Genomic DNA, 15579 nt, shown 5'->3' on the forward strand with positions numbered 1-15579 from the left:
TTAAACACCAATATCATGGCTGATGAATGAAAGCAAGCGCCAGTGTTTTATGCTTATAATTCATAATGATCTCACACACACGCACGTTCACACCGAGCTGAAATGTATTACAGCCGGTTTGCGTTCCAGACTCTCTCTGCCACGATCATGTCAATTATGCGGTGACAGAATTTATGCCTCTGTCACTGGATGTGTGTTCATGAGTAAAAAAAATCCTGAGGTCAGTGTTATTCAAGTTCACACAAGCAAAAAATGCCGCAGCTGTGTTTAGTCTCAAGAGAGCAGTAAGCGTTTTACAATAGAATGAAGACAAGTAATTAATTTGAGATTAAGTCAATAGCATGCCCACTGTGTTTAAAAGCCACTCCTCCAATTTCTCGTGATTAAACACTTGAGCTAAAGGAGACTGATACAGAATGGGAACTCTGTAAAACCCCAGTTAAGGAAAAACAAGCTGTGAAAAGGTTTCAGGGCTTCTTACTGCTAAATGTGCAACACTATGTAGAAAAGTGTTTACATTGCAAGTTACTTAAAATAGTCAGTAAACTTAGGCTGCTAATATTATGATATTATGTGGTAGAGCAATGAAAGTAGTGTGGAGTTGTGCCACAAAAATAAAACTGGATACAGGACATTTATGTGCATCAATTTTCAAGTTTTACCAATGATTATAAGTTGGCTACATTTATGCCAGCTTTGATTGAAACTACACTGTTATTTCTCTGGCTGTATGTTTGGAGCTGCTGTCCTGCTGGAAGGTAAACATCTGCTCCAGTCTCCAGCAGGTTTTCTTCCAGGACTGCTCTGTAACCGGCTCCATCAGTCTTCCTGTCTACTCTGACCAGTGTCAATGTTCCTGCTGAAGAAAAAGCCGGGATGGTGTGTTCAGGGTAATGTGTAGTATTAGTTTTTTGTCTTACATTTTACCTACCTACATGTTTCGGTTGATGGATCAAACAGTGCTCTGTAAGATTCCCAAACCTGGGATATACCTTTATAGCTTAACTCTGCCATAAACTTCTCCACAACTTTATCCTTGACCTGTCTAGCTCTTTATGATGCTATCTATCTACATATGTCCTACAAGTCTCTGAGGCCTGCTCAGAGCAGCTGTATTTACACTAGGAATACATCAAAAATAGACAATATTTATATATTGTTTGAGAGTTGAAGGCAACTGGTTGTCATTCAGTTGATTTAGTTTAAGGGTATCAGTGAAATGGCTGAATAGAAAGGCATCCTACACTTTTTGATTCTATTTTTTAAAAAGAGCTGACAACTAAGTATTTTTTTCACTTTAAAGTTAACCTCTACTGTTCATTGTTCTATTTGACACAAAGTAATGCTGTACAAAATTTACAAATATCAGAGCTTGGATTCTGCTTTATTAATTTTTAGGCTCCCTCTATCATTTCCTCACATAAGAAAATCATACACACTACAGAGCAACAGTGATCTGGATTTCATTAAACTAAAAATGGTAAGAGAGTTATGTACTGTAATAACGGCTGTTGACCGCACTTAAAATCAGTCTGGACCATTAGTCACACTAACACTCTCACAATGATGTAATTTTGCTGCTCACACATAATTAGGTCTTAGAATGCCCTGAAGGAGAATGGTTTTCATGCAGGACGGCAGACTTAGAAAGCTTGGGTCTTTTAATGGGTATTATACGCAAGCTACACAAGTTTCAGAAAAACATCTCAGCACTGACAGCACAATATGGGTTGAAACGGAATTTTGCAATAATATTAAATACCACTGCAACTACAGATTCCCTCTTCAGAAAACACAGACTATTGGGAGAAACATCAGCAGATGTTGAGGTTTGCATGACAGATTTGTCAAAGAGAATCAGATCAGAAGTGCTAAGAAGTCCTGCTTTTATTTTTTTTTCCCCTTTCTTTTGGAAATGCAAACTCATCGGGCAAAGTTATTGTCTGACATTTTGATTTTACTCAATTAAAGGGTAATGATATAATTGTGACAACCTCTCTGTCAAATGACACAATTGCACATTTGAATGTCTAATTGAGTCACTTTTGGAAGCCTGGACAGGCACATTGTGGCATTTCAGGACAGAATACTAACCAATCCGTTGTTACTATTGTGTTATATTTATGTGTGATGTTCAGTCATCTGCAGGGCACATACTGCTTCTTAATATATTGCTGCTGCTGTGCAGTTACTCTTGGCTGAACACTAAATTCAAAGTTTTGCACAACAGCAATGCAAATTCTGCAAAGTTAAAAATATTTTGTGATGTTTTTCACTTTGCTATGAACTAAATGTGACAAGTGACAAGTTGGTTTTGCTCTCAAACTGCTTTACCGGATGTCCTAAACACTAAAGCAAAACATAAAGAGGCATCTTGCAGGGCACTCTAAGACTGAAGAAAAAACCCAACAGCTTATCTATATTCATCATCAGTCATCTTCATGTTAAGGTTAAGTTGGTTTTGCTTATCCCTAAAAGTTGAAAATTATACCAATACTCGTTATATTTACTATGTTATATCATAAATGGAAAATCATATTTTGTAAATGTTTTACAGAAAGGGTCTAGCTTACAATATTTTCAAATCAATATCATCTGCTGTTATTTAAATTTTGCACATGTAAAGCCCTGGAAATATGTTAAGAACGTGATAATGTTAAATTAATAGGTATAATTATCTTATTGGGCAAGCATTCATTTGATTTAGTATTTAGTTAGAACAATTCATTTGGTTTATGACTAAATATGTGCTCAAGCTAATTATTTTTTTATTTCATAGATTTCTGTCATGATAATACCCCTTTAAGAAAGGCACAATGCATGATGGGAGTTAAAAGTTCATGACCTGTGGATAGATATGAAAAGAGAGAAAACTACACACGCTGTATGCTCGAACCGTGGATTTTGTTTAATAAAGTTGCACAAAAGCGAAGACCTTTGAGTTTTTTAGTTCTTTTTAAGGGTGCAACACACAGATCACAACTTTCTGTGACGATGCTAACAAAAAAGAAGTACAATATTGATTTATTCCATCTGGCTCTGGTTAGTTTAAAAAAAGCTCTCTTTTTTTATGGCCTTCAGGATATGTTTTATTTCATCTGAATGCCTTATGAGAATTATTTCATCTGTTGTTCTTAGCCCAGTGGGATTTCACGTTGAATATAAAAGTTAACTTGGAACACAGATCAAATGACCTGTAGCAGGACAATCAGATGTCCTCAGAAGTTTTCAAAACCAACCAGATCTTTAGTCCGAAGCTGTACTGTACTGTGAGAATGTTGTTGGAAGAAACACTTTGATGTTTGACTGCTGATAACAGATGCTTGCGCAGAAATGCTGTGCTTGGTTATCACTGAGCATTAAATGACAAACATCATGGCCCAAAATGTCTGCTTTGATCTCACCTCTAAAACAAAATTGTTCCAGAAGTCTTAATTCAAATGCTACTTTACAATTCCAAGTCTTCCTGCCATATTATTTTTTTAGTCTGAAAAGATTTTCACCTACTCTATTGTCATGAAATGGAAGATTTAATTTACTAACTGAGGCCCGTTAAATGCTGGATAAAGTTCTCAAAATCTGCACAGTCAAAAAAAACCCCAGTTTTTCACTTGACACAATACAATCAGGAAAGTGGCATTCTTCTGGCAACTCTCAAACCAAAACTCACACACTGGACTGCCAGACAGGGAGACATGAGCATTTTTCGTGAATGTAAATGCTAATAAACAGTGTCTTGCTAGGTCCTTCTTGGAAAAAGAGATGGTAGATCTCGGTGAGGTTTTTATCTGGCTAAATAAGTTATTATATACACATTTTCTTATCTTTAGAGTTCAGTGTATTATACATTATTATGCATTTAACATTGTTCATGCATGTAGATGCATAATTTTTTTTTTCTATTACAGCTTAAATCTAATTCACACTTGATTTTAATATGGTTAACTAGTTTTTTGAAAATCTAAACTTGAAATAAACATTAAACTTGATCACATAACAGTTGTTGAAGCAACCTGCTTCCATCATAACGACTCACCCACTGAAATTTTTGTGACTTCTAATAGAACTCCATAATAGTCGACATGGACACCAAAATTCCAACTGTTGACCTCCTGCACACCATCTTCCCCCAAATAGAAACAGGGAGTTAAAAGAAATGTCAGACTTCTTATATAATACAAAAAAACACATTCAATATGGAAACAAAATTATTATAATGCGCTTGCTGAAGGTTTTCTTCTCTTTTTTTTCACTACTTTTATAATGTGTATTTGCTGTTTTCAGCTCTTCTCTTTGAATATTGGCATTTTCAAAGCCAGAGTTTTTTCTGTTGTTAAAAATGGAATGCATATCCATCTCTCAAAGAGAAGGCTGTGATGACAGGAGGGTTTCCATCAAACTATAGTTAAGAGGGATTCTTATTACTGCCATATTACAAATGACCTCTTGGTTTAAAACTTTTCAACATTAAATTCTAACTACCACACACTTAACATCTTGAAGACTTTGCTTATACAACATTATAACAGCACAGTCACTAAAATGTGCAAATTATTAAAATATTTTTCATGTTTAATTTCCCCACAGAAAGTTAATGAATTGCTCTTAGAACACACAAAAACTGTTCAAAAAGTGTTATTTCAAAGACATGACTCATACCAATCAAAAAATTATTTTTACTTCCAACTAATTACTGTCTGGAACCAAATGCCTCAGACTTTGAGGAAATATTGTATTCCGATTATACTTAATGCATTTAACGAGATCAGTTGTGGGACGGTAGTTGGCAGAAACAGGTATATAGAACTTTTCCAGTAGCATCAAAATAAAAATCAAATTGGTGGCTTAGGAAAATGGTAAAGACAAACAATCAAACTTGACAAGTTTTTGGTCACTGCTGAAACTCCGCTATGATCTCACCTCAATTTGCCATGTCGTTTTTATGAAGTACTTTTTTATTTAAGAATATAACATATTTAGTGTGATGTAATTTTTTGTCCTCATTTAAAGTCATTTACTCATCAGCTTAAACTTAAAACTTGTCCATCTGTCACACGAAGTGAACTCAGGTCAATAAAGTTGGTCCATGTTGCAGTTTTATGACCTGTAATGGGAATAGGTTGTGTAAAGCTTTCTCGGGCGTTGCGGAATTGGCTTTGAAAATAAACATTTGTACTTCTGGTATGCTGTTGTCCTGCTGCATCCAAGCTAATTATGTGCAGCTTTTTCCTTCTGTGTGAGACTTTACACAAATCATTGATTCCACTTTGTTTGCTGTGAAGTCACCTTTGCACCTTCAGTTTATATCTAACAACAGGGAAAACTAACAGAATAAGGTCATAGGCTGGGAGAATGTTTTTGAATCATTCAGATGACATCACTAACCGGTGTTTTGTCCCATGCTAGAATTTTATTCATTTACCCATGATGTTACAGTAGTCAAGAGACATTTAGTCATGTGGAAATCATTTTCTCATCACCAACAGACCCTTCACTACACAAGTTCCCAAGCTGACAGCACCACATTCAGGTCAAAGTAAAGCCCCCCCACACCCCTGCACCTCTCACCCGTCACCCCCCCATTGGCTACAGTGATTGGTAAATCTCATTACCAACCACATAAAGAGTGCAGTGGAATGGAAGTGTATTACCAAAAGACAATCATTGCCTAAACAGTGCAAATAACAAACATCTGGTCTGATTTATGATGTTTATCACAAAAGGTTTACAGAATATATGAGTAAAATGCTCTCAAAAGGGATATCGGATCAGCTTATGAATTTTAGCTGAAATGTCATGATAATGCTATCTCACAGCTGCCACTTAATTATGTTAAATAAAACATGTAACTACAGGCCCAGGATGTTTTAATGTTAAGAAATACATCATTGGAATTGCTTACCAAAGACACAGATTAAACGTCATTGCCTTTTCCCCATCCCTAACATCTTGCAGAGTCAGACCTGCCATTTCCATTAGATGTGGTGGATGGAATTAAGGCTGGCTGTTTTTAAAAGTAAAAGGCAGATGCCAGTAGCAGCTCTTGTTGAAAAATTCCAATGGAAGGTGTGCCAGGACCATGGTACCACAAGATGCAGTTGTAGTAATTTAATGGGGCAAGACCATTTCGAATTGGATGCCAAATGTATGGTTCTCATTTATGTGTTGCACTCTGAAAAGAACCCTTCACTTGAGAATAATTTATTTTTGTCTGTAAATCTTTTAAACTTATATTTAACTAACATTTACTAACATTTTCTCATTTTGTATAAAGTAGCAAAAATGTACTAAGGTCTTTATCCTCACCATCTTTCCTTCTGATTTTCATTGATATACTACAGAACATAAGAATCAAGAGTAAGGACATTGACCCTCATCACATAGTGACTCTCACTACCTGAACCTTTAGAAATGTCTTAATGATCAAATTTAATGTATTTTATTATAATTGTATGTGATAAACCAATACAAAGTAAAGCCATTGATGACAAGTGTAGTGTGCAGTTAGTCGGACCAATTTAGAATGATACTTTGCATATTATTTATTTTTATTTATTTTATTTATTTGCAGTGCATTTTCCTTTGCAAGTATCAATAAGCAGAATAATCAAAAATGACTGACCAGGCTTTGGTCAAATGCAACCAATGCTTTACACCTTGTATAGAACACTGCACATGACTCTCAACACTCCATCTCCAAGGAGAAACATGGCAGTGGCAGCATAATGCTGTAGGGAGATTGGGCCAAAGGTTTACATCCCAGCATGATAACATTAACTATACAGCTAGAGCTGCAAAGCATGTTCACGTGTTGAAATCGACTTTTCAATGTCTAAGACCTACTTTTAATCAGAGAAAATAGTTGTAAATTGCTGTGTCTAATTTGACTGCGCTTGGTGTTAGGATAAAGGGGGAGAGGGAGTGGCAATTTTTAAATGTGCAAAGATGCCAACATACCACAAAACACTAATATTTACCTAATGGACCTGAATGAAAAGGAAGCATCTTTTTTTTTAAATCTTTTTTAACACATACATTTTTTCTATCCACTGCCTAGTTGTCCTCTGGTTTATCCCAGTATTACAGAAATAATTCTAATATAAAAGACATATAGGTCTCCCGTTGTAGTATAAAAAACTTCAGAAAGGTTTAAAGTTTCTGGATACTTTTACAATTACTATGCAATCCCAGGCCCCTGGAATTGCATGATGGATTTCTCATCTTAACCTTTCAACATGGCAACATGCATGCCATACTAGATTAAATGAGACACAGTTCTACGTGAATAAAATTTTAGATTATGGCCCCCGCATATCTAGTACCTGACACTTCAAAGCTTTCCCTGTGATTGAAATGTGCTAGATTAAAGTAATATCGCTACTGGTATTTCGTACAGCTTTATGTCCTCACTCTTGGTTTCAGGTCACACTCCAATTTGTCCTCACACTTTCTCACACTTTTATGTGAATTATGGATTCACATAAATCCATAATTCAGGTCATACACATTTTCAAGCTGCTAAAGCTTAAAATTCATCCTCCTGCATTCACACCCCATGAAGGTATACAGCTATGGCTGCACCTTTGGCTCCTGATAAGACTTGGATTGGATTTTACATTCCGCTGCATTCTCCTAATTCAAGTGGAAATGGTCACAACAGCAGAACCACAGTAGTTCTAAGATTGTTATAGCAGTGTCAAGGGGACCTAAATAAAGTATGCAATACATATAGTGCACATATTTGGGTGTGTTCACAGGCTTGTATGACTGGCTGAGCCCCACACGTGTAGCTGGAACCCTCCCAGGACCACGCCATTAAGCCTACCAGGTCTCTATTGCATTAAGCCACTGTTTGACCATGATATGAACCATCTGCAATAAGGTATTTGATGTGAACTCTGAGGGTTTTTTTTTTCATGAACGCTGGTTGACAAAGCTCTAGGTCAGCACTTATTTTGATAGGAAACAGTGATGTCTGCTTTACAGCATTTGTGAGATATCTACAAACCTCACATATCCTTGCTAACTTTGGCAAAACCAAATGTAAAATCAGCCAGAAGTTGTAAATGCCATAAAATAGAAACGCACGTGTTCCCTTTGGCTTTTACAGCTCAACATGGCCCTTGAAGCAAGAAGATTTATAAAATCAAACCGGGGGGAATGTGATAAGCTTATTATGGCTCATATATAGTTCATTTTGGCTCAAACACTTACTGTTCCATTCAGTTTTTTTCTTGGAGCAAAGGGATAATGTTATATTGTGTTGTTTTTTCCAACTTCTGTTTTCAAAGTTGGTTGTACAAACCCTTTTTGCTAACATTACAACTCCAAGGCTTTTGAACTACGGATGTTTCCACTAGCTTTTCAGATCTAGAGACTGAAGTAAAAACAAAGACAAACTCCATCTGTCATTTTGTGTGTTTGTTGAGTGGATCCAAATGCAGAGAAGCTGAGGTGGTGAGTAGATTTGAATATTTAATGGGAAAAAAAATGCAAACCAAGACTTACAAAAAACAAAACATGGGACCAAAGGGATCCAGAGGACACCAAAACATCAGGAATAAACAAAAGCAGAAGGAACATGACTGTGGGAAATGGATCTAACAAGATTAAATGGGATGAACCAGCAAGGAGGAACTGAGAATGAGTTGTATATACACTGGGGAGGTTGATTGCTGAACATGGAACAGATGATTGCTTAGAAATGAGTTGCAGGTTTGAGGTGAGAGAGAGTGAGAGAGGGAGGAGAGAAAGTGGCACTGGGCACAAGGGAGTTTACACAGGGGACTAGGAAATAAATCTAACACTGAAGAATACCTAGATCAGTCTTTATCAAACTCTGATCCCCTGGACCACTGGTGCTCTTCAAGGTACTGCAGGTAAATGGCCGTTTATCAGTGCTGCCGTTTATTTGCTGTGATGTGAGCTCAAAGTGCAACACAAGCAAATGATTATGTTTCAAAATATAACGGTTAAGTGGCTTATAACTGGGTCACTCAAAAGAAAAACTGATGATACCCATGGACATAACATAATGGCTGGACCACTTATGTGATCGGAGGAAGCCAAGTCCAATCTGCTGAGAGTATCGATGTGTCCTTCATGAGCGATTCAATTCTTTTGAACACCTCTATGAAGTGAAGAGTAGGTCTCAAGTCTCAGTTAAAGAGACCTGTTCTTTGTTTTTTATGACTTGGTTTGCTTATGCTACTATGCGTACACACCAACAGCTATTTTTGTTTTTATTTAATTAAAAATGATTAATTAAATACAATAGTTAAATACAATTGATAGAAATGGGTGTATAATTTTTACATTTAATGGTGCAGAAGATGATTTTTGTTTCTGCCAAATCATTGGAATGATGTCAAACACATGGAAAAGAAAAGAAAATTTTTAGAATCCACTCCTTCAGAGGAGTGAATAATTCAAAATGCCCCAGCAGACTTGTTCATGGTTTCATCTTAGCCAGTCATGTTAACCAAACTGCACCATCCTACTCATTAGGATAAACAAAGAAAACAACAATAAGTGTTAAGAGATAAATATTTTCACTTCAAGTTGTATATATTAAGATGTTATTGCGGAGCAATTTCAAGTTAGATTGTTTGCTAAATAGATTAAGTGGTTCTCAGGCAGAAAACGTTAGAGGAAACACTGCACTAGACCTAAGAAACATAATTAAACTAGAGTAATAAAAAATAACTAGAGACGAGAACTAAACACAATAAACTAGAATCATCAAGGAAGGACTGAACTAAAGTAAAACAGAAACAAGACTGATCTAATAAAGGAAACTAAGGAACACAAAATAATAAACAAACCTCAAAACAACCTAGGATCCTAACACAGTCAGATTGGACAAAGACCTTCTGCGACTGCAGATAAGAAGAAACTCTTATCTCCGTTTCTCAATAGGAGTTACGACTAAACTTTGACTGAGAATGCATATGCTTTGACAAAGCCTATGCTAACACATGCGCTTTGATTTAAGCCATTCTGTAGAATATGTGGCTGTTTGTCTCCATGCATTCAGGTCCATCTGCATCCCAATTAGCTTTGGATTGCTTCCTTGTCACTGTTGAAAACAGCATTTTTGTGTCATGAAACCAAATCAAGTTAGATAAGGAAAACATGTTCTTTCAAATGTTCGTTTGTTTTTTTAAATTGCATGTGGTAAACTGTCACTGGACGACTTTTTTTGTTCTTTTTCCTTCCCACTATTCTTCAACAAAAGCCAGATTAGTGGAGGACACAACTAATATGTGTGTTGTTAAAAGAGTCAGTCACCTGAGTTCTGTAGCGCTTACAGAAATTTTGGGCGATTTGCTGCTTTTCTGATTAATGTTTTCCTTTTCCATCATGTCAGTGTAGGTTGAAGGCCAGACTTTGGTGGGCTAACATTTCAATGTAATCTGTCATTTTCATGTGACAGATGAAACAGTTTTTTTTGAGATCTTCAAAGTTTGTTTTTAAACAACACCAAAGCAATGTCAATTTTTCAATACTCAGAGCTGGATTTTCCTCTGAAATACATCTGGATTTGAAATCAAATGACATCCAAACAATAACTTACTCTTTCCAATGATGTTTATGGATTTAAAAAAAAGAATCTGGCTTTGGAATCTAAGACAACAAAACAACTTTGACATTTAAATTACTATATGGGAAAGACAGACCCTGTACTGAAAACATTGGAACGATAAAGTAAAAGACAAAAGGTAACTAAAGTATAGCAAACTTGAGAGACAGGTTTAAGAACCAATATGGAGTTGTGAAGTCTTTGAGATGAAACACATTCTGGTGAATTCTGTCTGCTTATTTTCCTGCGGTGTCTAACATCATTAGTGTTTATATAAAGTGACTCCTGTTGTGTCATTGCCACAAAACTACAGCCTCAAGGCCAGAAATCCAGACAACTGTCTCACACTGACAATCTGTTTGGGGGTATCATGGAAACGAGGTTTCTGTTTACTTTTGTTTGTTTGATTTTTGTTTGTTTTTGTGCATGCTCTTTCTTTCATGGTGCTTAGTAGAACACAAAGGTTGTGACTGTGCTGGAAATAATTCTGTCAGATACCATGGAGTAAAAGAAAAGAAGAAAAAAAACAAGTTTGATATTTTAAGACCGCAACTAAAATACATAATGTAACTTAAAGTTTTAAATTACATCACTTAAATATTTCTGCTGCTAGCTTTTCTACTGGTTCTATTAGTTTCCCAGTTTTGATCTCTGGTTTTTTTTTTTTTTCCCAAGTTTTCTTTTTTTTTTTTTTTCCACTTCATAGGAGTGCCTAGCTTAGGCCAAATGATTTTAACATTTTCTCAGTGACATAAGTGGCATTTTAGCTGTGGAATGGAACATTTGACTTTAGGATTCACATTTTGTAGAGAAGAAAGACCTCTGGCGAGGCATAATGTGGAACAAAACAACAGGAGAGGGATCATGATGATTGTGCTGGCTGTCAGGGTGCGGGGCGTGGATGTTGTACTCCACCCTCACAACGCTTGATATGTCAACGGTATTTATAGCTCTATTATTTTAGGACTTTATTCCATCAGAAGGTTTGTTGGCTCTCAGACTTACCCACACTCGTTGATTAAGATTTCATTCTCTTGGCTCATTTTGGGTGTAGGATCTGAAATGAAGAAAACGTAGAAAAAAATCCAAATGTTCATGATACAAACTGCTAATTTTTATAATCGCATAAGAAATCAGCAAATATCACAGACAGACAGATTTTATGTGTGCAGCAGCCTCTTCTGGACAAAGCTGGAATTGCGATCCAAGAAGCAATTTAAAGCACAATATACTACAGTATGTGTGGTTATTGTACACTCTACAGGTACTCAAGGATACCAGCATTCAGACGCTGCCTCCACATGGCTGAGTTGCTTCTACAAATAATTTAAAAAAAAATGAATGGATCACTTTCAGGGACTCAGGTGAATTTCAATGCACATCAGTTTGGACAGCAATCAGATTAAAATTTACAAATGAAGACAACAAACGCTAAGATTCAAGGTGTGCAGGAACACAGATCCAAACTTTCTGAGGCTTTCAGCTTAGCTCAAGAAAGGTGATGCAAAACTTTTCATCAAAGAGTATGTTGCTGTGGCAGCATGCACGCTCTCACTGAGGCTGTTTACTAAAGGCCCCTTGATCCTTTTATTGCAGTAAAATGAATTCTTAATGCTGCAGCACGTTGAAATCCTTTGGTCAATTTTATGCTCTCATCCTCACTAACCAGCCACACCCCTTGCAAGTTCCAATTCTCTCCTTGTTAAATGCATTTTCTGTGTGACACAGATTTAACAGGGACACAAAGAAATCCATTTGAGGTTTTGGTCCATATTGATGTGATAGAATCATGTATTTTTTGCAGATTTTCATCCTGCACAGCTGGAAATTATTGGAGCTTAGCAACAGTGTAATGGGTAGACTGTTGTCATAAAGGAATGGAAACGGTCAGTCACAGTGCTCTGACAGGCTAAAGAGTGCCAAGAAAATATTCCTGCCACTTATGTGGCACCGCAACCAGTCATGACCATGCTGCTTTGCCCAAATTCTGACTCTACTTTCTGAATGTCACAGCTGTTATGAAGATACTGCAGGCAGTGGCGGTTGCTGAAATGGGCGACATCATGGGCAACCGCCCAAAATTAAATACTGCATTCCCTCACCCGCTTTTGGCCCCCGGCTCCTCAAATACTCTCCCTTTCCCATTTCTTACAACTGGAGGATCTGGGCACCGGAAAGGCGATTTGCCCAGGTTGACAGATAGGCTAGAACCCCCTCTGCTCTCCAGGCAATCTTTGCATACATATTTCCATATGCAACAATGAAAATTCTATGTTGATTTTCCATTCCATGTTATCATTTTATTTCTTGAAATAAAATACAAAACATTACATTTCAGGCATTATGCAGATGTGCTGACTGATGTCAAATTTCCTCTGACAGAACCAGTTTGAAAGCACAATGCAGCGTTTAATTTTGGTTATGCTGTATCTGAAAATTTGCAAGTTTGGATGTTAGTTCAGAGGTCTTATAGCAAGGAGGTCACTGATTTGACTTTGCATATAGGTTAATTGTCAAATCATTGGAGTAAGTGTTCAGAGTTGTGTGTCTCCATGTTAGTCCTGCTGACATGGCATCCTTTGGCCACTGAGGTGGACTCTGGCCTCTTTTGTCCCCTGGAATACAAAACATCTTGACAAGCAGACCAGCATGTGTGTTAATTTTATATAAAAGTAAATATTTTATGCAATGCTTTGAAAAGGAATATTTTGTCACCTTACAACAACCAATGTGACATAATGTATAATTTTAAAAAAAAGAAACCCTAGAGAATATACGTGAAGTAGAAAAAGAAGATAAATGCTTTGTGTGGTGTGTATTCAGCTCCCCCGAGTGATTAGTTTGTAAAATCCCTTTTTGCTTCAATAATTTTACTTTAATTCTTTCAGGTAAAGTCTGTACCAGCTTTTATATTATAAGCAAAGAATATGCCCATTTTTTTTATTTATTTTGTTACAGAAAAGCTCATGTTCAATCAAATCTCATGGACAGCATTTGCTAAAATCAATTTTCTAATCTAAGCCAAAGATTCTTAATTAGATATATAAACTGAATTGATTGAATTGGAACTGAATTAACTTAAGCCTGGACTTTAATTGGCCTTTCTATATACAATTTCAGGCCACACTTTGAATTTTTTTTTAGAAATAAACCCTGTAAATCTTGTATCATTTTCCTTGCACTTTATAACTAATACACAGTTTTTTGCTTTTCACAGTAAGTTCCAAGAAAATATTTTTTTTAAAATGAACTTGCATAATTAAAAACTTTGATCTAGAAGCCTGTGGATATTGGCTACAACTGTAATTATTAAAGCTATCACAATTTTAAAAATATTCACTTCTATAACTTAAGCAAGCTTTACACAGATTGTTTTTTGTTTCTGTTCAGCACTTAACGTTGTTTTCCTCTAGAGGGAGGCATGGCACACAAATAATTTTATCAGTTTGAGACTGAACGAGATGAAGTGAGGAGGCAAACTCAGGCTTACATGGAGACCTGCAAATAGACTTATGTTATTTTTTCTACCAAGGAACTTCTACAACTAATGAAGTAAAATGATCAAAGTAACAAGATGAATCCAACACCACGCAACATATTACCTCTCATGTTACACATTAAGAGTCTCCCAGCCCCATTCACTGTTAGGTATTTTTGAAACATGCAAAAGTGAGCTGTTGTAGTGAAGAAGACCAGAGTCAGAATCCCTGCGGTTAAACTAAGAATAAAATAATAGCAGGGAACCACAACTAATCACTTTGATCTCATTTTATCATTTATACCAGCACTGCTGCTGAGTTTTGACTGTTTGATCAATTCTTCTTTTCTTTTATCACCGCTGAGTCACTGCCACCTCAACCTGGTTTGCTAAATTATTCAATTGGACCTGCTTTGTTCTTAATAGCAGTGATCATTCTTGCTTAAACGGGATAATGTATGTGCTGACAGGCAACAGCGATACAAACTCCATATCCTGCGGGACACAAATCTATCAGTGGTGAACGCCTCGTCTTCCACATTGGTAATTCCAGGCACCAGCGGAGCACAGGCAGGTAAAATACACTCAATCTCAAGGTGTCTGGGAAAGCCTTGCTCCGTAAATGATCAAGCTTAAGCTCTTCCTGTGAAAGAAGCTGGTTTTTTATGGGCTGACGTGAGCAGGGTAAATTTACTGAAAAGCTTAAACTACATGAGAACTATAATCTATTTTCTAGCTCAGAAATTTAAACCAACACTATTTCTACAAAACAGTTTAGGCAATAGAACTACGTCTGAAGTGTAGTAACGGCCCCAATGTTTTATATCATATTGCATCTTTGAAAAAGTGCTTCCCACCATGCACAGGCTTTCGTTTGCATTCTAAATACACAGGACATTTTAGAGAGCTGTAGAGGGGTCAGTTTATGGGGAGAGAACCATTGATCTCTTGATTGAAAAAAGACAACTCTACCACTGATCCACAGCAGCACAAACTAGAGTCTAACAGGAATATGTTAAAAACGAGGTGGGATTTTAGTAATATACATTCATAGTAATATACTTTAGAGATGGATGACAGCTGTGACTCAGATTGAATTCAAGTTATAACATATGATCTTGATGCATTTAATTTGCCTCAGTGTGTAACTTATTCAGCTTCTGGTGTTATCTTTCTTCTAGAGAGTGGCATGTAAAATTGCTTGATAAATGTTCTTTAAAGAATATGCTTTTCAGCTAAAAAAGAAAAAAAAAAGCTAAATTATCACAATCTTACGTATTACTGCGAGGCACGCAGTTAATGGAGGAAAAAAAGCAAAGAGATCTTTATAAAACAAACTAACTCTTTGTTGTTCTTCAAATGTTTGCCTGAAAGTGTGGCCATATGTGGCTTGTTTTCCTACCCCTCCTCCAATCCAAAGTGCTCTCAACACTTTCAGCCTCATGGGTAGAAAGGGGATAAAATTCCAACAGGTCACTTTTTTTTTGCCCAGAACGCTGACCTTTCCCCTCCTTTAATG

This window comes from Xiphophorus hellerii, chromosome 2, assembly GCF_003331165.1.
Source record: "Xiphophorus hellerii strain 12219 chromosome 2, Xiphophorus_hellerii-4.1, whole genome shotgun sequence".
Lineage (NCBI taxonomy): Eukaryota > Metazoa > Chordata > Actinopteri > Cyprinodontiformes > Poeciliidae > Xiphophorus > Xiphophorus hellerii.